The 24,675-nt window shown below is 38.1% G+C and overlaps 1 protein-coding gene across 1 annotated transcript in view; it reads left to right on the forward strand.

Annotated features, from left to right (window-relative positions):
* Positions 1 to 8,800: 8,800 nt before the first annotated feature.
* The window catches only part of NEDD9 (neural precursor cell expressed, developmentally down-regulated 9), a 168,277-nt gene continuing 152,402 nt past the window's right edge, over positions 8,801 to 24,675 (forward strand). Inside the window, exon 1 of the mRNA XM_039857850.1 lies at positions 8,801 to 8,942. The gene's annotated coding sequence lies outside the window, so the exon portion shown is untranslated. The remainder of the gene's footprint in view (positions 8,943 to 24,675) is intronic.

The raw sequence follows: 24,675 nt of genomic DNA on the forward strand, positions 1-24,675 counted from the left end.
GTTATGGTATCTATAGACTGAGAATTAAATGCCAGTTCCTGGGGGCCTCCGTCCTATGTTTATTTAAACTCTTTGTAGTTCTTTATTACATCCCTTTATCATAAATCTCCATTAGTTGAGAATCTGTTTGCATCAGATTCTTGCAGACTGAAAAAGTTTAACTAATAGATCCAATATTTACCAGCTTTGTGATTTCAGGTTACTCACTTAAACTTCATGAACTTTATTTAGTTGATTACTCTTTATATATGATAGGCAGAATAATGGTCCCTCAAATATGTTCACATCCTAAATCTAGATATATGTGAATATGTTACTTTACACGGGAAAAAGAGATTTTGCAGATGTCATTAAGTTAGGGACCTTGAAATGGGCTCCTGTATTATATACGAGAGTTCAATCTAAACATAGGGGGTCCTTAAAAGCAGAGAAGAGAACTTTTCCCATTTGTGATTGGGGAAAGATGTGATTACAGATGAATGAATGGTCATAGACAGCAGTCCCCAACCATTTTGGCACCAGGGACCAGTGCTCCTATGAGAATCTAATGCCTGATGATCTGAGGTGGAGCTGAGGTGGTGAGGCTAGTGCTGGGGAGTGGCTGCAAATACAGATGAAGCTTCATTCTCTGGCCTGCCACTCATCTTCTGCTGTGTGGCCCGGTTCCTAACAGGCTACGGATTGGTACCAGTCTGGAGACTAGGATTTGGAGACTCCTGGTCATAGAGATTCAACATTGCTGGCTTTGAAGATGGAGGAAGGGGCCAAGAGCCAAGGAATGTAGGTGGCCTTTAGAAGCTGGAAAGGCAATGTATCTTCCCCTAAACCCTCCAGAAGAATGCAGCCCTATGGACATGCTAATTCTAGTCTAGTGAGACCTATGTTGGATTTATAACCAACAGAACAGTAAAATAATAAATGTATTCTGTTTTAAGCCCGAATGTATTCTGTTTTGTGGTTTGTGGTAATTTATTACAGCAACAATAGAAAACTAATTCGCTCTAAGATCACAATACACATACATGGGAAAACATGTAAAAGAATACACACTCCAATGTAACATTGGTTATGTCATTTTTGAATTACTTTTTTTTCTGATTTCAATGAGTATGTGCTCCTCATATAATAAAAATTAAAATATTAAAGAATAAGTAATATATGCAAAAATAAATTAGACAACGTCTAAGGCTCAGCCCAGCCTGACATTATATGAACAATCTAGGAGATGGCTTATTTGTCACCCTATATCTTGTCTCTTCTTGAAAGCTATAATCAGTCTCAATTCTTCCATAAATGACCTCCAATTTCAAATCACTCTTGATGCCTTTATTTTCTTTTTCACCTCTCAGGTATATGTGTTTGTATTCAACTACCCAATGATATTTATGTGTTTCTACACTTTTGTTATATGTACTTTTGGAAAGATTTAATTATTTAGTAAATAACAAATCCAACAAATATTGAGGATACTTTGTGTAGTCATGAGGTCATTTAGATGATGCATATTTTTTAGTTTTCATTAGTCCTGCTATGATGCAATGTGACAGATCTCAAGATCATGTTAATAGAGCTCAAAAATCTACTAAAGAAATTTTAAAAAGACATTTTAGAGACTTGTGGTGCAAACAAGACTTGCCTTCACAAGTTCATCAACCTCTCTAAAAGTCTGAAACCCTTGAGGTCCATTCACAATCCACCAAAAGTCAACAGGAGAGAGCTATTAACTGATATAGAGTTAATGGCTCTGGTAATAAACACAGCAAATGAGACAGTGTCACTTTCTGAAGGTACTTGTAGACCACTTCAACTTAAAAACTTGGCTTTGATGAGTTAAAAATACAGAGGATGCCAGCAACACCAGTTCTCACTTGAGAAAGAATTTGTTAGTTCTTATCACAGACAATCAGTTTCAGGACTCTGAGTGATCCTAAACCTAATTTGGCATTTGGACAGGACAACAGGGACTTCACATGACTTGATTAGAGAATAATGCAAGGCTGTTTCTCATTAGGTCACTTTGAACCATATCTGAGCCAAATCCCCTGGACCTGTCTCTAACAAAATATACCCTAGAGGAATGAAGGAGATAGGGCAAATTTTTAGGAGAAGGGATCTCAGTATTTTTTCATCAAATATTTGTTGGACATTCTACTGTATTCTCAAAATTCATATGCATAAGAACTACTCGAGAAGGTTCCACTCCCCAGAGAAACTGATTCAGCAGTTCAAGGGCGGGGCCTCAGGATCTATATTTAACCAGCCTTTTGGGTGATTCTGATGCAAGACCTCTTCAGACCACTTTGTAAAATGTTTCATTTGGTCCCTAAAATGAATAAGCAATAGTTCCCTGCCATCAGGAATCTCCAAGCCCAGGGAAGGGAGACGCACTATTGTGATCTTGTGTGATCAATGCAGTAATGGAAGTCTTGGTGAGAGTGGAAGGATTCTCTGCCCGGGAAAGTGCAGTCTTGAAGGTATTGCCAGAAAGAGAAGGAAGGGTATTCTAGGCAAGGGAATGACCTTTATAAGGCCATAATTATGAGAAGTCATAAAATATTAGGGAATGGTACACAATTCAGGATGATAGAAAGGCAAAGAGTATTCCAGAGGTGGACAAGTGAGAGAGAACCTAAGAAGATAGCAGGGCTATCAATTCACTAAGTAATTTCAACTTTATTTTGTAGGTGATAGGGAGTAGGTGGAAGTTTTTAAGTAGACAATGACATGAGGATATTCAAAATTTGTCTATGAGAATATCTAGTATCGCCTTAGGATCCACCTTGTGCCTGACAGAGTGTTAAGTATTAGAGATTAGAAGAGGGCTATTACAGTTAGGAATTGTGACATTCCAGGTAATGAAAGTTGAAACTAAGGGAGTGGCAGTGGGTACGTACAAAGGGAACCGAATTGGTCGGTAAGATTTGAGATTTAATTAAAAAAAAAAAAAAAGAATTTGATGACAGGTTAAATTTAAGAAGCAAAGAAAAGGAGGTTTGCGATATTTGGGGGCAGAGAGACTTCTATGGACTGAATGTCTGTGTCTCCCCCAAATTTCTATGTTGAAGCCTAATTTCTAATTTGATGGTATTAGGAGATGGGTCTTTGGGAAGTAATTAGGTTGTGAGGATGTAGCCTTCATGAATGGAATTAGTGCCCTTATAACAAGAGACATGCTCTCTCTCCCCATGTAAGGACACAGCAAGAAGGTGTCTGTCTACAAAACAGGAAGAGCGTTCTCACCAAAGGTGACCATGCTGGTATCTTGTTCTCAGACTTCCAGCATCCTGAACAGCATCCTGTTGTCTAAGCCACCCAGATCATGGTGTTTGGTTAAAGCAGCCAGAACTAAGACAGAAACTAAGTGTGTAATAATGATTTTAATGGAGAGTGCAGGAGGCAAAGGCTTGCCTCTAGACTTAAATAGGAGTAGGTGAGCCTATCCAGAGAGAGCAGTAGAGTGAAAGTGTGTGAGGTTCAATGGTGAAACGTGGATAGAAATAAGGGGAGACGGGGTAATGAACCATGAGAGAGGTGAACCAAGGCTAAGTGGGGTCTCCCAAAGAAAGAAAGAAGTGGTCTGAAAGGAGAGAGGTGAAGCCATCGGTGACTTTAACAGGGACAATTTCAGTGGAGAGCCAGGGGTGTGAGCCAGATGTCAGAATGGAAGGCACGCAGTGAGGAAGGAGGAAATGGAAGGTGTGGAAGTGGAGGCATAGAATGCACATTGCTCTTTCAGAAAAATTGAGCATAGAGGGAGAAGAGAAAAATGGAGCAAGAAGATAGAATCCAGGGGCTGAGTTTTAGGGCTTCCACGAACATGTGGACACAAGGCCTTTGGTTTTATAATACGAAAGGTTATGGTGAAAACTGAGCATGAGTAAGTTATATTTCCTTTTTAATTTCTATTTCCTTATAGTAAACAAGTTATATAAAAACTAAAGGGAAAAAGGATAGTGCTGGTGTTTTAAGTACTGAGTAAAAAATTTTTTTCTCAATCTTTAAAGTAATAATAATCTCTTGAAATGGAATTGTGAAATGGAGGCTGCTCTTAGAGTCCAAGGAAGAAAATGTTTAAGGGAGAGGAAAGATAAAAAGCCAGCCATTGTAGAGAGAAAAGTGGCTGTAAATGATCATAGCACTTGGCAGTCCCTCTCTGGGACTAGAGTTTTTGTCAGGGGGCAGCATACATACCTAGAGTGAGACAAGATTTGATTTGATTTTTTGGTTAAGAGATTATGTAGGTAAAAAGGAAAATCCAGAAAAATACTTTATCAAATAGCCAATGGATCTTTGGTAGTTGTTTTGGGAGTCTCTATTCAGAGGCAAATCAGTTGGATGTAAATCCACTTTTTTGTATATTTAGGAAAATCAGATAAACTGAAGAATCTGATCTCTTCAACTGTCGAAGGTAACAATGTAGTTTTATTTTGTATATTCTCATGAATAAGATGTTGTTTTCTAATTGTTATCTCATGTGAAACCAGAACAGTAGTTTGTATAGTTCCCTCAGAAACCGAGTATATTATAATGGTTTCAGTCTCATGTTCTGTTTGTGTGCACAAACATGCTCAAGGGTGAGATTGCATGTGTGCACAATTGCAAATTGACAGTTGTTCCATATATTTATATAAATGCCTAGAAAATGTGTTGGAAGAATACATCCCAAATTGATATCAGAGATTCACTGTGGGCAAAGCAGGGGAGGAAACTGAAATTGTGATTGATGGTCAAAGGCACTTTAGTTTTACCTACAAAGTTAGTTGTTTACAATACGAATTTATTACTTGTAGATTTTAAAAATTAATTTAAAAAATTATGAAAAAATCAGCACCAGCAAGATTTTCCCAATCATTTTTTGAGAGGTCAAAGATGGTTATCATCCAATTATAGAGGGACAAGTGAACAGGATATAAGTAATGGAGAAATCAATACTTAGTGCTTGCCAGTTGCCTAAATGCAATGAATACTTCCAATAAATCAGAATCTTTAAAATTTGCCATGAATTCTCTCTTAAAAATAATTCAGTCTTTCTTCCTTTTGCACTTCCAGGTACGCAGGCTTTTTCAAACAGCTATTCTGTAACCTAGAAGAATGGTTTTATCTTTGCAAATGTTATTTATCTCCTAATGATAAGCATCAAAAATGGTAGCTATTATTATTATTATTATTATTATTATTATTATTATTATTAATCAAGTGGTAATGCTTGAAGCTATAATTTAAAAGATTGAAGAATGTGGAGAGAACAAGAAACAGGATGAATGGAAGAGTGAAATTCTGCAGATTATGAGGCATGCTAAAAGAGCTCATCCTAGCAGCTAAAAGAGCTCTTACCCTAAGCATGGCATGAGGTGAGTGTTGGGCTCAGAGCTTCTGGAAAGTGAGAAGAGTTTGGAAAGAACACTTGACGGATAGTCAGTGGGAGATGAGCAGGAAGATTCCTGAGCAACAGAAGCACCTCAGTTCAGGTTGTTTGGGGGAGATTTGCAAGGTAACAAATTGGCCTTCGTTAACTTTCCCCAGTGAGTCTGGATAGCTCTGAAGCATGAGAGCTAGGGCTGCAAATAGGTGAACACCCAGAAGAGCAAGAGAAAGAACATCAACGTGTTGCTGAAATAGCTGGTCATGAAGATCTGGCAATGTCAGAGCACTAGACTCCACGACTTGGGAAAATCTGATGAACTTGGAAAATAAAAGAAGTGGAAGACAAAAATATCCTGTTTATGAGAGAGATAAAAAGAGGGTTGTAAGTGGCAAGAGATCAGAAGAGGAAGGTAGATAGGTTCATTTTGTCATGCTTACTAGACTGTAATATCTCTTAGGGAAGGAGCTGATTCTTATTTATTTTTATTTATCGCACCACTTGTTCAATAAATGTTTTTGGTATCATGAGTGAACCAATTAATGGGAATAATTATCCCACTAGATTATTTCCCCACTACACTATGAGCTTCTTGAGGGCAGGCCTTGTGTCTTGTGAACCAATGAATCAGAAATGTACAGGGAAGCTCAGGGGAGTTTGCAGGTACACAATAGTTATTGAATGAACAAATAAACTAGATCTTTTTGAGCTCTGATTTCGTCATCTAAAAATGAAAACCACAAAACCAATTGCCATTCCCAAGCAGGGATGAGGCATATGTTATAATATTAGACAACTTTTGCTTTTAAAACTTGCCAAACCAACTCTTGAACATATTCATTTAAATTCCTCAGTGGGCAGCTGATTCCTTTCGGCTAATACTGTCTTCAGTCATGGCTATGAATGAGTCAAGCAAATGGAATCAAATATACACATGGACACACACACACACACACACACACACACACACACACACACACAACTAGCCATGAATTTTTAAAATCTTTTTATCCTCTCAAATTATCCTCACTTCTCCCTCCCTCACCCCTCATCCTCTACTTTATACAACAGTTGCTTTCTGGATCAAACAGTCACGACAAATTCAAAACAGTGCCCTGGGTTTGGCTACTGCTTAACAGGTAGTTATAAACTATTCTGTGGTGCTAACTGAGATTCCAGCTAACTGAGATGGCATGAAGAAGCTAATTAAAGCAGTTAAGAAGACATTTTAAATAAAGATGAAAATGAAAACACAGTCTTCATGGGATAGAGTGATTAGAAATTACAGCTGTTTGGTTTTTGTCAGAACCATGTGTGGTTTGTCAAAATTTTAACAGATGGTATAACCTGCCGCTACTCAAAAAGAAGAAAACAACCCCCTCCCCTCACCAAAAAAAAAGAAGAAGAAGAAGAAAAAAAAGTAGAAGAAAATAATCTAAGACTGGAAGTAGGAAAACAGACATGTGGGGAAAATATTTAACTTTTTTTTCTAATACAGGTCTGATCTGTTTTGGGACAAAGTCTGAGCTCCTTAGTTTGCCTCAACAGATGTGCCTTCTCTCCATTCTGAAGAATTCAACGGTGGAAGGTCCAGGCAGCTCAATGTGGGAAATGAAGACATGAGGCTGTAGAAGAAAGAACAACTAAGAATAATCAAGTTGCCAAATTCAAGTACTTTATTTAAAATGAAGCCAAAGCTTAGTGTTTTTAGTATATCTAGAATGTCACCAACTCATGGAGACAACTTAATGGCATTAATCCTCATGTTATATTGCATAACAGCAAATTACTTCTTTCTCAAATTGACACATTTATATTTATACTGCTTAAATATCTAATGAAGAAATAATACCTTAGCTGATTTAGTATGATGGAGAATAGGGGGACCTTTTGAAAAACTATGTATTGTCTATACTACTCCTCTACCTCTGTCAATTTATTATGAATACACAGCACTATAAAATAAAAATGTGGGGAAAGGATAATTTTACCCCAAATCTGGAACAGTTCTTGATACATAGTATGTGCTTCAGACTGTTTTTTTTTTTTTAAGGATAGGAAGAGAGGAAGAAAAAAAAAATAAAGTATCTTGATGGTATTTTTACCATGAATTTTGCTAACTACACTTGATGCAATATATGTATGATGATTAATATAAATGTTTCTGTTATTGATGTATTTATAAGACCCAATTGCACAAGGTATCGAGCTGAGTGTTTGTTTCTTTGTTTAAATGTGGCATCTGCTTATGTGCAGAGTGTTTCTTAGCAAGATGTAGGCCAGTTCAACATTTTTAAATAAATGACACAGATCTGAATTTCAGAGAAATCTTACTGTAAATTAAACAAAGCATCATCATCAACAACAATAAAACAAAAATCATAAGAGTGAAACATACAACATGAGCAGAGTATAAAGATGAGGGAAGGACCAAATACAGTCCTTTCCTTGTCTTGATGATGGAGTTGAAAGGAGCATCAAGTACCACTGGATTGTTTGGGCAGCATCAATTGTTCAAGCCATCTCCCTCTTTCCTCAACTTTCTATGTTCCCAAGTCATTTCCTAGGCACTAGAAAAGGGTGAAAAGTGAGGAAGAGAAGGAAAAAAAAGCAAAGGACTGAGCTTATAATAATATTATTTGCCACAAATATTAATAGCAAATACTTATATATTACTTACTTATTTATTGGTGCCAGGCACTCTTTGAGTGCTTTACATATAACAACTCATCTAACTCTCACAACAACCCTATGTTTATTCCCATTTTGCAGATGAATAAACTAAGGCACAGAAAGATCAAAAGTGTTTAAAGGGTAGAGGTAAGTCAAACCTGCATTGTTAGCCTCAGAGCATATCCACTTGTCTGCTATTCAAAAGTACAGCCGGAAGAAAACAAAGGGTTTGGAACTAAGTGACTTTCAAATTCCTTTCCACATATTCAAATCTAGGCTTCCATACCACATTGTAAGTAGGAGAGTTTCCATTATGCACCTATCCCCTAGCTGAGCGCCTATCACAGTGTACAGGTTCAATACTTGTAAAATGGAAGGATGTTTTGTGTCAATTTATAGTGGAACTCTGGGACATATTGAGTTCATAAAGCCACAAGATCCCAATTTGGTTGGCCTTAAAATAGCCTCATTTTGTCTCAATGCAGCCTAGAAAGGAACTTATGCCACTTAGAAAGTACATTCCACAGAGTTTTATTGCAATAATAATTCAAAGATTACTTATTTCTCAAAATAGCAAATGGTACAGAGTAGAACTAGATTTCTTACCTGTCCCTAAATTACGAATCGTCCACAGTGTATCAGAAATTCTGACAGAAAAAAAGAAGAGGAACAGAGGGGAAACGAACTGAGACAACATCACTTCACAGCAACCGGAAGGAAAAACACACACATACTTATGCCACTCACATTCTACGTGTGTGGTTACACAGAAGGGAAATGCTTAGAGCTGCAGCGAGAAAGAAGCATAATCGTGAGGCAGTTCTGAGCTGCCACCTCCTGCCTGCCTGCCTAGAGACGGCGCAAGACGTCAGGGAGATTAGATGATCCATTGATGGTTCTGCCCTGGGTGAGTTCTCAGATATTTGCTGTGGCCTGAGCGGGGAAGGGAGGGGAACTCACTCAGACTTGAGACTTCCTGAGTTGGTGTCAGACTTCTGGTGGTGTTCCCCACTGTTAACACCCCTTAACTGGAGGTAGGAGGGACTCAACCTGCTCCAAAGAAGGAAATAGTGATTCCAGGTCTCCTACGAGTTGACCTGGAGGCATTGGCATTAATTTAACTTAAAACCCACGTTATTCTATTTTTTAAAACTCATCCTGGGTAGGTCCTTCCTGGTGTGTAAAGTAGATGGCTCCTCCCTCTTCCTACAGGCCTCAGAGAGCTAACCTGTGATAACCCTGAGCTTTTATTTTTCCTAAATTATTTCAGTACTTCAGAATGTGGGCTGCCTTTATGATGAATTAGAGTTATTTATAATGCTATTTTCAACCTCTCTGGGAATGACTCCTGAGGAGCAAGAAACAGTGATTGAGAATTGAATTTAGTGTGTGTCCCAGCTCTGCAGAAAACTGGTCATTAGCATCCACTATACGAGGTTGTTGAGAAATTACACCGTTTTACCCATCCACACTGGGCCAAACCAACAAAGCTCCATTTGTACTTTTATCTATATTTATTAATTCATTTAATTTGCCCATTCATTCAATTGTCTTTCTTCCACAAAGGATTTGAGGCCACCTTTTTATCTTGCTGAAGTTACTTCAAAATGAAGAATGCATACAACTTTTAAAGGGGGGAAGCCATTCTAAAAGGGTTGTACAGTAGTCCCCTGCAATCCACGGCTTCATTTTCTGTAGTTTCAGTTACCTGTCATTAAACATAGTCTGGAAATATTAAATGGAAATTTTCAGAAATAAACAATTCATAAGTTTTAAATCATGCGCCATTCTAAGCAGTGTGATGAAATCTCACACTGTCCTGCTCCATCTTGTCTGGGATGTGAATCATCCCTTTGTCCAGTGTATTCACGCTGTGTATGCTCCCCACCTGTTAAGTCACTTAGTAGCCATCTCAGTTACCAGATCGATCGACTGTCTTGGTATCACAGTGCTTGTGTTCAAAGAAACTTTATTTTGCTTAATAAAGATCCTAAGGTGCAAGAGTAATGATATTGGTAACTCAGATATGCCTAAGAGAAGCCATAAAGTGCTTCCTTAAGTGAATAGGCAAGTTCGGGACAATAAGATATTTCGAGAGAGACGAGACATTCACATAATTTTTTACAGCTTATTGTTATAATTACCCTATTATTACTTATTGTTGTTGATCTCTTACTGTGCCTAATTTATAAATTAAACTTCCTCATAGGTATGTATGCATAGTAAAAAACATAGTATACGTAGTTTTTGGTACTGTCCGCAGTTTCAGGCATCTACTGGGGGTCTTGGAACATTATCCCCTGCAGACAAGGGGGTACCATCAGATGTTGTTTAAAGCCGTGTAGAGATGGCCAATCAGAGGTAAGAGTGGGGGCTCCAGTCTTTTTAACTCTTTCTTAAGGAGCCCCTCTGTTCCGTTCCCCCAGATGCTGGTTTCCCACCCAGAAGTGGGTGTGAAGAGCAATATCTGTGACAGAACCTTGGGAACCAGCCACGCAGTTTTCCTTCTTGTTTCTATTTTCTCCCAAGTTTGGTTATTTTCAAGGACATTCGTGTCCTAGAATGGGTAGAGTGGCGTAGTGGAAAGAGAAGGATCTGAAATCAGTTTTGATTTAGAGATCTACCATCTCTTGTTAATTTATTAATTAATCTAACAACTACCTAGTGAATATTCACTGGTGGAGGTCACTTTTAAGTCAAAACTTACTTAAGTTGAAGCAAAACTGATGTTGCTCTGTCCCCCGAAAAAGTACAGTCCAAGGAAGAGGCAGACATCAATTAATAAGTACACAAACATGATGAGAACCAGAACAGAACATACTATGAAAGAACCTAGTCTCATCTGGGAGTCAGCGAGGTTTCCATAAGGAAGGTGGAAATGAGAACTGAAAAAGGCATATGAGTTCACAAGGCAAAGGACTGGCCGATGCTCCAGACAGAGGGAAGAGTTTATACTGTGCCCCGATGTGGGAGACCACAGACTTGCCCAGCACAATTAAGACCAGTGTGGCAGGATGGAAGAGGGGAGCCTAAGGTGACCACATTAAAGATGCTGATTATGCTAAAAGAATGGAGAACCTAAGGGTACTGTGATCTGATCTGCATTTCTAATTTAAGGAATCCTTTTTGATTAGGTATGGAGAATGGATGGAGCTGGCACATATATAGATATAGACAAGGAGACCAGTAACCTTCTGGTTAATGAAGCCAGCCAAGTAAGGATATCTATGGGAATACAGATAAGAGTGATGGCAGTATAGATAGAATTAGTCAACTAGAAAGGAAAACCAACAGGACTTGGTGGTGGACAGGAAAGGAGAGTGAAGGGGAAGTCTCAAAGATGATCCTCAGTTTCTTGCTTTGGGCATCCAAATGGATGCTGATGCTGCTTGCCAGTCACAGGGACTGGAAAAGCTGGTGGAGACCAAGCCTAGGGTTAGTTCAGTTCTGGAACTGATGATTTTGAAGGGCCAAAAGGTTGATGCTGACCAACATTTAGATCTCAAAGTAGAGCTCTGGGAACCTTCACAGATAGATGGTAACTGAAGCCATGAGTGCACTAGTACATACAGTCTTGTGTTGCTTAATGATGGGGATATATTCTGAGAAATGTGTCATTAGGTGATTTTGTCATTGTGTAAACAGTTAGGGTCATAAAACAACACGAGATTAAATCAAGCACAAGAGAAAATGATGTAATCAAGAGACACGGTAAATACAAGAAGTATGAAACTGCTACAAGTCTATCACAGTATACTGTTTGACAGCAAACCTTTTTTATAAGTCGAAAGAGTACACTCTAAAATAACAATAGAAAGTATAGTACAGCAATTACAAAAACCAGAAACATAGCCATTTATTCTTATTATCTAGTATTATGTACTGTACGTAATCGGATGTGCTACACTTTTATAGAACTGGCAGCACAGTATGTTTATTTACTCCAGCATCACCACAAATGTGTGTAACACTTTTTTGCTGGGACGTCACTATGGCTACAACATCATTAGATGATAGAAAATTTTCAGTTTCATTATAATCTTATGGGACCACCATCCTATGTGCACTTCTGCATTGACTGAAACATCATGACTATGCTTGAGAAAGTTTCAAATGAGAAAAAAGAAGAGTAGCTTAGGATTGAACCTCAAGAAATTCTAACATTTAAATAGAGGTACAGGAGAACGAGCTCTCCCAAGAAGGCTAAGGTAGTTTCTTGAAAAGTTAAACACAAAATTACTATATGACCCAGCAACTTCACTCCTAGTTGTATACCCAAAAGAATTAAAACAGGGACTTAAATAAGTAATGTACATGCATTTTTATAGTAGCCATATTCGCAATAGCCAAAAACTGGAAACAGCTTAAATGTCTATCAATAGATAGATAAACAAATTGTAGTGTTTCCATACAATAGAATATTATTCAGCTGCAGAAGAGAATAAAGTATGCATACATGTTACCACAGGGCTAAATCTCAAAAACATTACACTAAGTGAAAGAAGTCAGGCAGAAAATGTGTATGATTCCATTTATATGAAATATCCAGAATAGGTAAATCAATAGAGAGAGAATGTAGATTGGTGGTTACCAGGGCCTGGAAAATGGGGAGCAACTGCTTAATGGGTATGGGGTTTCCTCTTGGGGTGATGAAAATGTTTTGGAACTAGATAGAGGAGATGATTGCACAATGTTGTAAATACGTTGAATGTCATGAAATTGTTCTCTTTAAAATGACTAATATGTTATGTGAATTTCATTTCAATAGTAAAAACAACAAAAAAAGAAGACTAAAAGGTATAGCTAGAGGTGTAGGAGAATACAGGCTGTATGACTTTGGTCAAATAATAAAACTCCTGGTGCCTCTTTCTCTATATGTAAATAAGGGAAATAGCTATCTTAAAGTGCTGTGGTAGGGATTAAACATGATAATGTTTAAGTATCTAGCAGAGAAGGGCTGTAGTTGAAGCAGTCAGTGCCCTACCTACATCCTTCAGGCTTCTTCAGGACTGAGATGACTTCTAACAGCCTGAATCTTTATCTCAGGACCTTTGAGCTTTCTCCAAGTCATATAGGGCCATCATAATTGCCCAAGGCAAATGAAAATGTCCAGGAATTAACACTCCAATGGACTATAAATATCTTAGCTCCCTCACACCTGAGTGGAATAACTCTAAAACACATCTTTTACTTTTTCCCAAAGTTTCCATATGGGCTTAAGCAATAGTTGCCTGCAGTGGCAACTGGCTTGATAATATCCCCTTTATGGCTTTCATCCCTTCTCTTTTCATTCACCCCACCCCTCACTCCCCACCAAGGTGTCCTGGGATCATTTCTTAATCTATATACACTGGAACTAGTTGCTTCTGGGGGACACAACTAAGACCCTTAGTGTTACACATACTGTGGATACTCTAGTTGTTTCACCCTTGGTTCTGCAATGATAAATTCCATTTGACTTTAGATGTCTGTGTTTTCATATCCTTAATATTAATTCCAGGGCCATATGAGAGATGGTCATGCTCATCCCTCCTGAGACTCTAGAAGGACCCAGGTATTATTACAGGGAGAGCTCCTTTGGACTCAGCATGTCTTTACAAAACTGCACCCCATGAAGATATATCCTGCTACACACTTTCCTTCTGCTTATCTTTCTACAACTCATTTGATCAAAATTTCCAAAGTTTGGGAAACAATGTGATAATTTTACATGATACATGATACACGGGTGTGATATTACACCACTTTGAGTCACTAGACTTTGTTGTAGAAAGAAAACTTCCATTTTCACTCTTTTGGTCCTCTGATTTCGGCCTGATCTTAATATCCTGTAACCATTGGTTATATACCTTGTTAGCAAAGAGAAAGTGGACCTCGGGCTATGAGCCATCAATAGGCAATGGCAGCTAGCTAAAATTGAATAGTTTTGTTTTTGCATTTATTTTTCATAATTATCTCATTAACTACAATAGCGTTGTTTGTTTGTTTTTTAATTTGCAGAACTGGTATAAAAAGTTTTCTCTTTTCAATATAATTGTCTTTAAGTTAAAAAAAAGGTGAATCGATTTAAAGAAAAAAGTGTATTACTAATTGTACTGGCAGCACACCTGATATGGCAAACACTGGCAGGTAGGACTTGAATGAGAGAAGACTGGGCAGAGCCCCACAAGAGCTGTGTAGAAGGCATGGCTACATCTTATTCACCCAGTGCCTGCCCAGTGTGTGCCACAGGGCCAGGAATGGCGTGGGCCTCCTATGCAGGGGGTGTCCAAGCTGCACTTGTTTGCTGCAGGTTCTTTTGGTCATCCAAATCAACAACTTGGCTTCCCACTTTGGCTCCCAAATATCCATGGCATAGCGAAGACATAAAATGGACACACAACGAGGCTCCATTTTATGGCAGCTATAGCCATCAGGTAGAATCCTGAGGATTCTGAAATAACTCAGCTATGGTGAAATGAGGTGACAGGTGGAGGTGTCGATGCATCCACATTTCTTTTCATATTCACTTCTGATAGAGGCTTTGGTTATCAGAGGTCTATAGCTCAATTATCTTTCTATTTAATTTTTATGAGCACCTGTTCTTCCCAAGGAAGGTGATAAATGAGGGTTAATAATCTAGGTAAATTTCCCTTTATAAAAAATTTTAGATATTGTGAAACATTTCATACTACAAAGAGGTATGTATAATGTATATGTATATTCTAAATACTAATAGAATAAAACAGGTGCATGTTTACTGCTCACTACCTTATCAAATCTTGAAACTGCATGCCCCTAAACAATTGTGTTTTGATGGTTATCCATGTCGATACAAATAAGGGTTGATGATTCATTTCATTGATAGACATGATAAATACATGGCCAATACATATGGCCATGTATTTATCATGTCTATCAATTGACGGTGCTAGGTAATTGCCAGAGATGAAGGCTCAGAGCCCAATTTCAAGAAGGCACCATGTTCCCCAAATTTCTCCCTCTCTGATGCACACAATATTACCAGCACAGGCATGAAGCTTTGCCTCATGTTAGAAACAAGTTTTAACTAGAGATAAGAGGTGAATGAATTAGGGACCTGAGAGCCATAAGGAAAAAGACATCAAAGGAGGGAAGGAGCTTTAAATGTAGACAAGGAAGGGATAAAACTGACTCCCAGTGATAAAACATATCTGAGACAAAGAATCACGCTGATTGTGGGCACCTTAAGAAAGGCTTTCAGCCTCACAGTCCACTTCCCCTACCCAATAAATTCTAGGTGGAAGGATCCCTATGAAAACTTACTTTTCAAAAGCATTCTCCTCCTGATGAGCAAATGGGTGTTACCAGGGCTGATCACTTTGTTAGATCCTGAAGGGAACCAAATTTCGTACCCTGCTCCCCCAGAGGCTTCCCACTGATGCATTTTTACATTCATCTTTTCCTTACAGTACGCAAGACTAATTAGTTATCAGATAGTCATCAAACAGTACAGTGTTAGTGAACCTTTTGTAACCTTTTGACTAGTTTCCATGACTCTGAAATTCCCCACCCACAGCCTCACTCGTAAAGAATGGAAATGTTTAGAGGAAGTGATACCATCAGCCACTCAGCTTCACCATAGGAAGCATTTTCCCCTAAGAGCACAGTGGTAAGCTGGTGCCTCACCTAACACCATCACAACATGGCTTAGTAAGTACAAGGTTCTCTTAGCACCTGTTTCTCTGGAGAGAAAATGTGCAGGTGCTTTGCATTATAAGAGAAATGAAACAGAGAGGAAATAATGCTTTCTGTCCTTCTACCAGAGTGGAGAAGTTGAGATCGATAGCTGGTGTCAGGGTTGTGTCACTGGTCTGGCTTTGGTGGTGTGGGACCTTGGTAGGTGTGTGTGATTCTTGGCAAGTGAACTGTATTGATTGATTCATTGAAAGAGTAAATGACTAAGGGATACTCAAGGTTCTTCAGAGAAACAGATTCACTAGGATGTATGTATATATGCACATGTATATATAGAGATTTATTTTAAGGAATCGGCTTATGTGTTTTGGGGAAATGGCAAGTTACATATCTGCAGAGTAGGCTGGCAGGCTGGAGACCTAGGGAAAAGTTGATGTTGCAGTTGAGAGCAAAGTCAGTCTGCCAGCAGAATTCTAGCTCAGGGGAAGTCAATCCTTTTTCTCACAAGACCTTTAACTGATTAGATGAGGCCTACTGACATGGAGGATTATCTGCTTTATGCAAAGTCTACTGATTTAAGTGTTAATCTTACCTAAAATATAATTTCACAGCAACATCTAAAATAATGTTTGACCGAATATCTAGGTATTCTTGGCCTACCCCAGTTGACATATAAAATTAACCACCACAGATACTAAATCTCATTTCAAAAAATAAGTTAGTTATTTATCCAACATTTGTTAAGGGCCTACTATGAGCCAGGCACTGTGCTGTTGATGACTGAGTAGTGAAGCCAAGCAAAGTCCCCATCCTCATATGTGGGAGGTATCTAAGTACTTCAAAACACTTGCAGTAGGTTTTATGTCTTCAAGAAGCACTCAAGCCAATCCAATACAATTTTTTCCTTAAAATATAGTATTGGGATTTAGTGTCTTCATAGACTTTATGATTAACAAGGGACCTCATATATAAATTATACAATGACAGTAAACACATTTCAACAGTTATATATAACATGCTATCCAATATACCAAATATAATGGATAGCGTTCAAAAGCACATGTAATTCAGTTATAAATGACGGTGAGGATTAACAAATTATATAAAATTATATTTAAAGTAAAATGACCAGAGTATTTTATACATAGTTATTTTTTCATAATTTCTTTCTTTTTATTAAGATGAATAAAAGAACCACTTAATTGAGGTGTTATGATTTCAGAAGGACTGCTTAATGAAGTTTGTTTCTTTGGATGCTTTAAATTATTTACTTTATTGATTTCTGTTTTCATTGTGGGTTTTTTTTTGGTGTTATTTTACTTTCTTTTTTTGTGTGTGTGAAGCAAGGGCAGGCACTAGTAATAAAGGTATTAGTTCATGTTGCTTAGAACTGAGAATTCTTTTTCTCAGAATGATGGGATTACTGGCACTACGTTGCAGTTACATGCTATGGCTGACCATGGGCATAGGCATGTCACACACACATAAGAATTCAGCATTTTATTATAATATTTGAGTGCCACAGGTACAGGTAGTAATTCAATCAAAATTTTAGGTACGAGTTGGAGAGGGCACAAGGACACATACTACAGATTGGTATACTTCGAAGAAAGCATCGTCACAATTTATTGCCTGTTATCTCCAACTTAGCGCTCCCATTCTCAGGAAGCTTACATTCAAGTTGAAGAGAAGCATACATTTGTGAAACAAAAGTCACATTTAAAAACCAGCTAAATGGCCTCCTTGGTGTTTCCTCAGAAGGCCAACTCAGGACTTTAGCACCAAAAGAAACTTCTGGAAGATATCTGCAAGGCTATTCTCTTTCCTCATTCAGCTCTTGGGTCACATGTCACCTTATTATGCAGTCCTCCCTCGCCATACTATATAAAAGAGCCACATAGCCACCTCACATACCCGCTCCGTTACCTGTGCTTATCCCCAGCAGACATAGTAAATACCTGTGTATTTACTTACCGTCCATTTCCTTCCCTGAAATGCCAGCTCTGTGGGTGCAAGCCTTTGTTTAATTTTCTGTTGTATCTCTGGCATTTGGTAGAAGCTCAATAAATATCTGTTGAATAAATGAATGAATGAATGAATGAATGAATCACCAAGTGAGTGTTAGAGACAAGTGCTTCTGTGCAGGAGAAAAAGAGCAATTAAGCCAGGAGGCCTGCTCAGGAGAGGTGAAGCTTGGGATGGTCTTTGTAGAATAGGAAAGATACAAGTATGAGATTGTGAAGGAAAGAAATGGTGGCCTGAGCAGAGAAGGGAGGCAACCACTCACCAGTGTTCTGATGAGGACCTGTAGGCTGATTTTTCTGACTCGAGCGCAGGTTGTGGGAGGGCAGAAGTGGAAGCCATGCCTCTTGCACACTGGAGAAGTGGGCAGGCCTGGCCATCCACTGAAAGTGAGAAGCCCGCCTTGTCCGGCTATGCAATCTGTAGCAAAGACAGACTTTTCCTCGGGAAAGCAAATTTGGATCTGCTCCAGTATTTGAATAACAGCCTGATTGAAAACAGAGTTCAACTTAATATAGCAGAGCAAAGAATATTTTTGGCCTAAGCATTTTTCAGAGAAAATTTTTCTGGCTGCTTGCTTCAGCCATAGGAAAACTGCAGTAATGCTTTCATATAACATCTTACTCTAAGCAGGCCTGTGATTGGCCCTCCTGGGTTTCTGCCAGGATGATTTAGTAGCAAAATGTGTCTATGTTGTAGTTAAACAAAGTGTTGCACAGGGAAAAGATTTTTCACATATATCAATTAACATCCCAAACAACAGTACTCCTTGAATACTCAGAGAAATGTTGGTCTCTTCTATGCCATTTTTTCTCTCTGCTGCCTAATTTCTTAATAGCATAGAATAGTTTCTTGGTCAAATACTCTTATTTTGAGTTCAACCAAGCAAGGATTTCTTTCTCCTGAGCCTATTTGAAATGCATTTGTGCATAATATTAAAAACATGAACTCAATCCAAACGTCCATCAGAAGGGTTCTTATTATAATTTGGCAATTCACACTTTAGAATACAATGCTACTGTTAAAAAAAGAATAAAGCCAATCTGTATACAAAGACATAAAAAGATGTGAACTAAATTCAAAGCAGCAAATGCAACAGAACATATAGTATAAGCCCAATCTAATAAAATGATCATTATTATCTCTCTCCTTGTTAAAAAATAAAGTGATCATTGGCATTTGGGAAATGGGCAGATCCAAGAGGGCTGGAATAACTGACGCAGTGCTAAAGAGAACAGCTCTGGAGTCAACTGCCTGGGTTTGAATCCCACCTCCACCATCCCCCAGCTGAGTGTTCTTGAGTAGGTTACTTTACCTTTCTATTTCTCAGTTTCTCATCTGCAGAAGCAGTAATAACAGTCCTAACTCACTGGGTGGTTTTGAAGATTTTATGAGTCAATATATGGTTTTGAGTGTTCTATGAGTCAATGTACGCAAAGTACCTAAAGCTGTATCTGACACATTACATGGTCGATACATATTAGCTAGTAAGAGGAAGAGAAGAAGAGAGGATAAGATTTCATAAAAGAGAAAGAGCCTAAAGAATGAGTAGGGTTAGACAAGAAAAAAGAATTCCAGAGAAGAAGACCATGGTAAAACAAAAAAACAACAAACAAACACGAGAAAAAAAAAAAAAGAGGATGAATGAAACAATTCAATTAAATTCAGCTTGACTTGTGTAAAGAAAGTAAAAATAGTGTTTCATTTCCTAGGTGATAAACAGGAGCACATAGGTATAAGAATTAAAATGAAATATAAGGAAGATTTTTCTTAAAGTTCGCTTTCTTTGTTATCACGTAGACAAACCTGGGGATTAGTCATCAGTCAACAAATATTTATGGTGTGTCTACAGTGTGCTAGACCCTGCTGGGAACCAGACCAACAGTCCCTGCCAGCATGGAACTTTTCTCAAGTGGGTTTTAAGCTGGAAAACTACTGGGATCATTTGTTTCATTGTGTGTTGATTTGCAGTGTACCCAAGGGTTATAGTAGTTGCCTCGGTATGACTTGTTAATGAATAGAAAAGAAAATTATGGACAACTCTTGAATTTCTGTGCTTAAGGGGAATCACAAGAACAAATATAATTGATAAATTAAATTACGTTTACTTTATTTGTAAGTGAAATAAATCACCATTGTTTTGCCTTTTAAGTTGAAAGCCTTACTCTATCTGTTTGGATTTCTGATTATCCTCCATCCCCATCTCTCTGTTCCAACTTAAAAATGTCACGTTACCTCAGTAAAATGTAAGTAGCCCCTCGGTCATAGAGCTGGATGACCTTGATGAACAACTTATCATCTTCACCCAGTAAAATACAGGCAAGAGGGTCTGTGAAAACTGAAGCTTTTGCTCGTTGCCTCTGACCACACTGAAGAGTCCTTGTGAGAGCTCAGATCCAGTCCCATAAATCTCTGAGAGTTCAAACAGGCCAGACATTTCATAGCTCTGCAGGATTTATTTGCCAGGGATGTTGTGTGGAAGGTGCCAAAATAGCTAGTAGCTAAATTTAAGAAATGATAGTAATTAGTTGGTCCAAAGTGGTATTATTTACTCTTAGAATCTCATTGCCAAAGATTGAGCTGGGGAGTTTGGTCTCCATGGAAGAGTTAAAAATCAAACAGAAACCATTACAAAAATTTCCACTGAAAATAAGTTCCTTGTGAGAGAAGCTGAGAGACTTGCTAATTGTAGCTTACTCTAAACCTAATGACAGTCTGCTGCATTTGAATGATGGTGAGGGGAGAGAGGCTTGATGAGTCCTTTATAACAATGATCCATTTTAGAGTGAACTGCAACAGGAGATGAGTCAAATTTGCTTTCTCCAAGATTCTTACCAACAGTAAAGATTGATAAAACACATTTGCGCTGCTGTGTTTTTCAAAAGTTCAACCATATAATAACTTTAGCAGGCACATCATACTCTGCTGCCTAAATTTCAAACATTTCCTTGATGTAGGATGATCACAATAGAAAGGAATGTTATTGTTATCCAGGCATCAGTAAGATTTTGTCTTCCTTAATCCTAAAAACTAAATCCTAAAAACTAAACTTCAGAGGCTCTGACTTAAAACTTAATTGTTGCCCATTGCCTTATTAGACCACTGTGTGTGATTCTAACCAGACAAACCCTGGAGGAAGAATTAAGGCTGTTGCAATGAGTATAGTAAGTTCATTGCAACACCTTTCCATTTGTAATGTAGCTCTACAAGGCTCTCTTCTGGAGGTAACGCTCCTTTCTTAGTGTTCAGTACAGTGAAAACTAGGTTTTTATTTTATGTTTGAGTTTTCTCTTCCATTCTGGTGCTAATTAAATCATTGAATCAAAATATTAATCACGAACATTTAGGTACTAAGTTATAATTCAGTCAGCACATGGATCCGCATCATTTATTTGACATTCATAGAAGACCTGGGGAGTGTTATTATGTCCTCCATGTTACAGATAATGAAACTGTAGGGACAGTGGTGGAATAAATAGGATGAGTTAGTGAAGTTGGGCAATGGATCAAATGATTCAGCTAGAACTAATACCTAGGTCTTTTGACTAAGCCATTTGCTTAAAGGTATTCATCCAATGACCAGGCATCTCTTTGTGGTGGATCCTTAACAGTGTAGGTGTCTTTGATATGAAAACACCGATTTTTCTTAGCTGAAAATGCATTTTATTTCAAGATAGGAGGTTGTTACTGGTTTTTATTTCCGCCTCTCTCATATTGCTTTTAAAACACTACCACCAAGGGTCAAGATTTCCCATGGAAAAATCTACTGCATCTCTGAAGCGACCCTTCAGTACCATCAGGTTTTCTTCCTACGACACATTTCTATTTTTTGGTATTTGTTATGGCAAGTTCTCTTTTCAAATACCTAATATCAATGGGCTCCTTCCGATTTTACTTTTATCAAAATATGCTTGTAGGGAAGAATTTGATCTCACTGATTTCAGCAGGTGCAACAGCAAGGCACTATTCATCTGTTATTTACATTTTAAGCCATATTTCTTACTATGAAATAAGAAGCTTGCTTCTCAAGTAAAGGGAATATAGGGGAGTAGATGGAGAAGATGAATTTTTTTTCCCTTGATAAATCTCGCTAGAGTTTTATTTTATTAATCTTATCGAAGATACAGATCAAGAATTTATTTAACATTTATTTCTCTCTATTGTTTAATTTAGTAATATCTGCTTTTATCATGATTGATTAATCAAGGACATTTTCCTTTTCCCTCCAAATTCTACTATGTAGGTGTAACGTGCGTTAGCCAACTCACTCTAACTAGGACATCTTGATCTACCAACTAAGGCAACGTAACAACTTGCCATACATTTGCTATGACTTATAGTAAACAGGCTCTTAGGAGGAAGAACTGTTTTTCTTTGAAGGCAATGCAAAAATGAATCTGTGGAATGCTGGGGTCATTTTGTTTCCTCAATAAAAATAATAATAATAATAATAAAGGAGGATGTTTCTGCATTAATTAGAAGGCTTGAAAGGTAGGAAGGCGTGAGGGTGATTGAGAAATAATTTCAGCAAACAGAATGTTAACATTCTTTTGTAAAACAATGTGTTTCCATTTAGGGGATAGGTGGTAGAAGATATGGTTTGCACAATGAAAGGGATTCAGCCAAACTGCCCACCTCCTCTCCTGTTTCTGCCCCAGTACTTCTAAACGTCCAGCCTGCTTTATGACTTTATCACCACCACCACAGTGTCCAGCTCCTCCAAACTGGACACAAGGAGGCCACAGAAGAAGTAAGGAAAGAGGAGTGGACGTATAAAGGCTCCATTTGTAAAGAAAAATTATTATGATAGATATTGTTGTTTTAAAAAACAAAACATAGTAGGATGAGTTCTGTACCATCCTCCTCATAGATTTTTCAACTTCTTGGATACATTCTGCTTATTGTTGGGACTGTGAGAAATATATGGTAGATTTCCTTGTTAGTAGGTAGAAGAGATAAAGGTCTGGTGTGATGATATAATAATTGAGTTTTATTGAGCACATACCTCTTTTAACCCACAACCACCTAATGAGGGAGATATTATTACTATAATTGTAGAGCCTTCATAGGGGTTAGAAGCAAGGGCTCTGGAGCCAGCCTGCTTGGGTTCAAACCTTGTTTATGCTGTGGGCCTGCTGTGTGACCTTAAGAGACACCCTTTCCAAGAATCAGCTTTCTCACGTTTAAAACTGAGATAATAATAAGGTCACACACCTGAGTCAGGGGTCCCCAAGCCCACCCCCAGGTTCGATGAGTCACCAGGAGGACTCACAAGACTCAGCGTATAGTCATACCCACAGCTATGATTTATTACAGCAAGTGGATACAGATCAAAATCAGTAATGGGAAAAGCACATGGGCAAAGCCCAGAGGAAACCAGGCACAAACTACCAAGAGTCCTCTCCCAGTAGAGTCACATAAGACACTTTTAACTCCTCCAGCAAGGACTTATGACAGGTGTGAAATGGTGTCTACCAGGCTCGTTAGAGACTAAGTGCTAGAGTTTTAAATGAGAACTGGGGCACTTAGGCACCCTCTGCCAGGCATGCACCAAGATTCCAGACTTCCAGAAGCGGGGCAGGTGTTCAGCATAAACCACATTGTTTGTATAAACAAGTACAGTGAGTACTCTTAACAGAAAATGGAGGGAACCCTCCTAAAATTCATGTTCCCTGATGCCAGCCCAGGGCCAACCTTGCAAGTAGGACTTTCTAAGGATAGCAGCCTTGGGCCTGCTACATTAACTTTTTTCTGTACATCACCTCATTGTTGTGAAATTAGATGAAGTAATATATATCTACTGCTTACAGCTGGGTTTTACACTTGGGAAGGCCTAAAAATTTTTAAGCCATTACTAATATCTATCTATCTATCTATCTATATATGTATTTATTTATTTATTTAAACCTACAGCACCTGGTATTCCTAGGTGGTCTCCCATCCAAGTATTAACCAGGCCCAACCCTGCTTAGCTTCCGAGATCAGAAATCAGGCACATTCAGGGTGCCATGGCATTGCTATTAAATGGAAATAAATTACTGAGGTTTAGAATGACTACAGAGCCAAGAATGGCCTAATTGGAATCTGAATTCATATCTGCCTGACTAAAAAACATCCCCATATTAATTCACTTGACTCTAGCTTGAGCAAAATAATATCCTTCTTTAAACCTCAACTGAGAATAGAGATGGTGGATCCCTCCCATCTCAGGCTTACAGCAGCTAGAAACTTTAAGGGTAACTGCCTGTTTCAAGACATAGCTTCCTCAAGCTATAAGCAGTACCACGCTTCGTTACAGAACCTTCATTGATTAAACCTACACCTAGAGTATAGACATGGTCTAGTACTTTAATACCTCAAAGGAACATATTTTGGACTTATTACAATCTTTCCCTTCTACTCAATCGGGCATGTTTTGTTGATGTCCCTTATTTTTCAGGATATGTATCCATAACACCCTAAGAATTTTTTTTATAATATCTAGTGAATCTTCATATAATTGAAATTGTCCAATTGTATATCATTTTACAGCTTAAAAAATTCTTTTTCTTTTTTTTCAATTATAGTTGACGTACAATACTATTTCAGTTTCAGGTGTACAATATAGCGATTAGACATTTTTATAACTTATGAAGTCTAGTACCTATCTGACACCATACATAATTATTATAGTATTATTAATTATATTCCCTAGGATTAAAAAATTCTGCCAAAAACTTTCTCCTGCTCACCCTTTGTCAGTGCAAACCAGTTGATCAATCTCTTTAAAACACACCTTTCATCTTTCACCAGGTTTTCATGTCTGGTTATGTCAGTGGAATGGGCAGCAGGTATATCCAACAGCTAGCTATGAATGAGCTGTAGACAATCGTGGTACAAATTAATTCAGTTAAGCCAGAGAATCTCTATATTGAGATGGAGTCCTTGACTGCAGTCCATTGAGAAAGATCTTTTAGTTTAAA

The sequence above is a fragment of the Pteropus medius genome, unplaced genomic scaffold, assembly GCF_902729225.1.
Source record: "Pteropus medius unplaced genomic scaffold, Ma_sr-lr_union100, whole genome shotgun sequence".
Lineage (NCBI taxonomy): Eukaryota > Metazoa > Chordata > Mammalia > Chiroptera > Pteropodidae > Pteropus > Pteropus medius.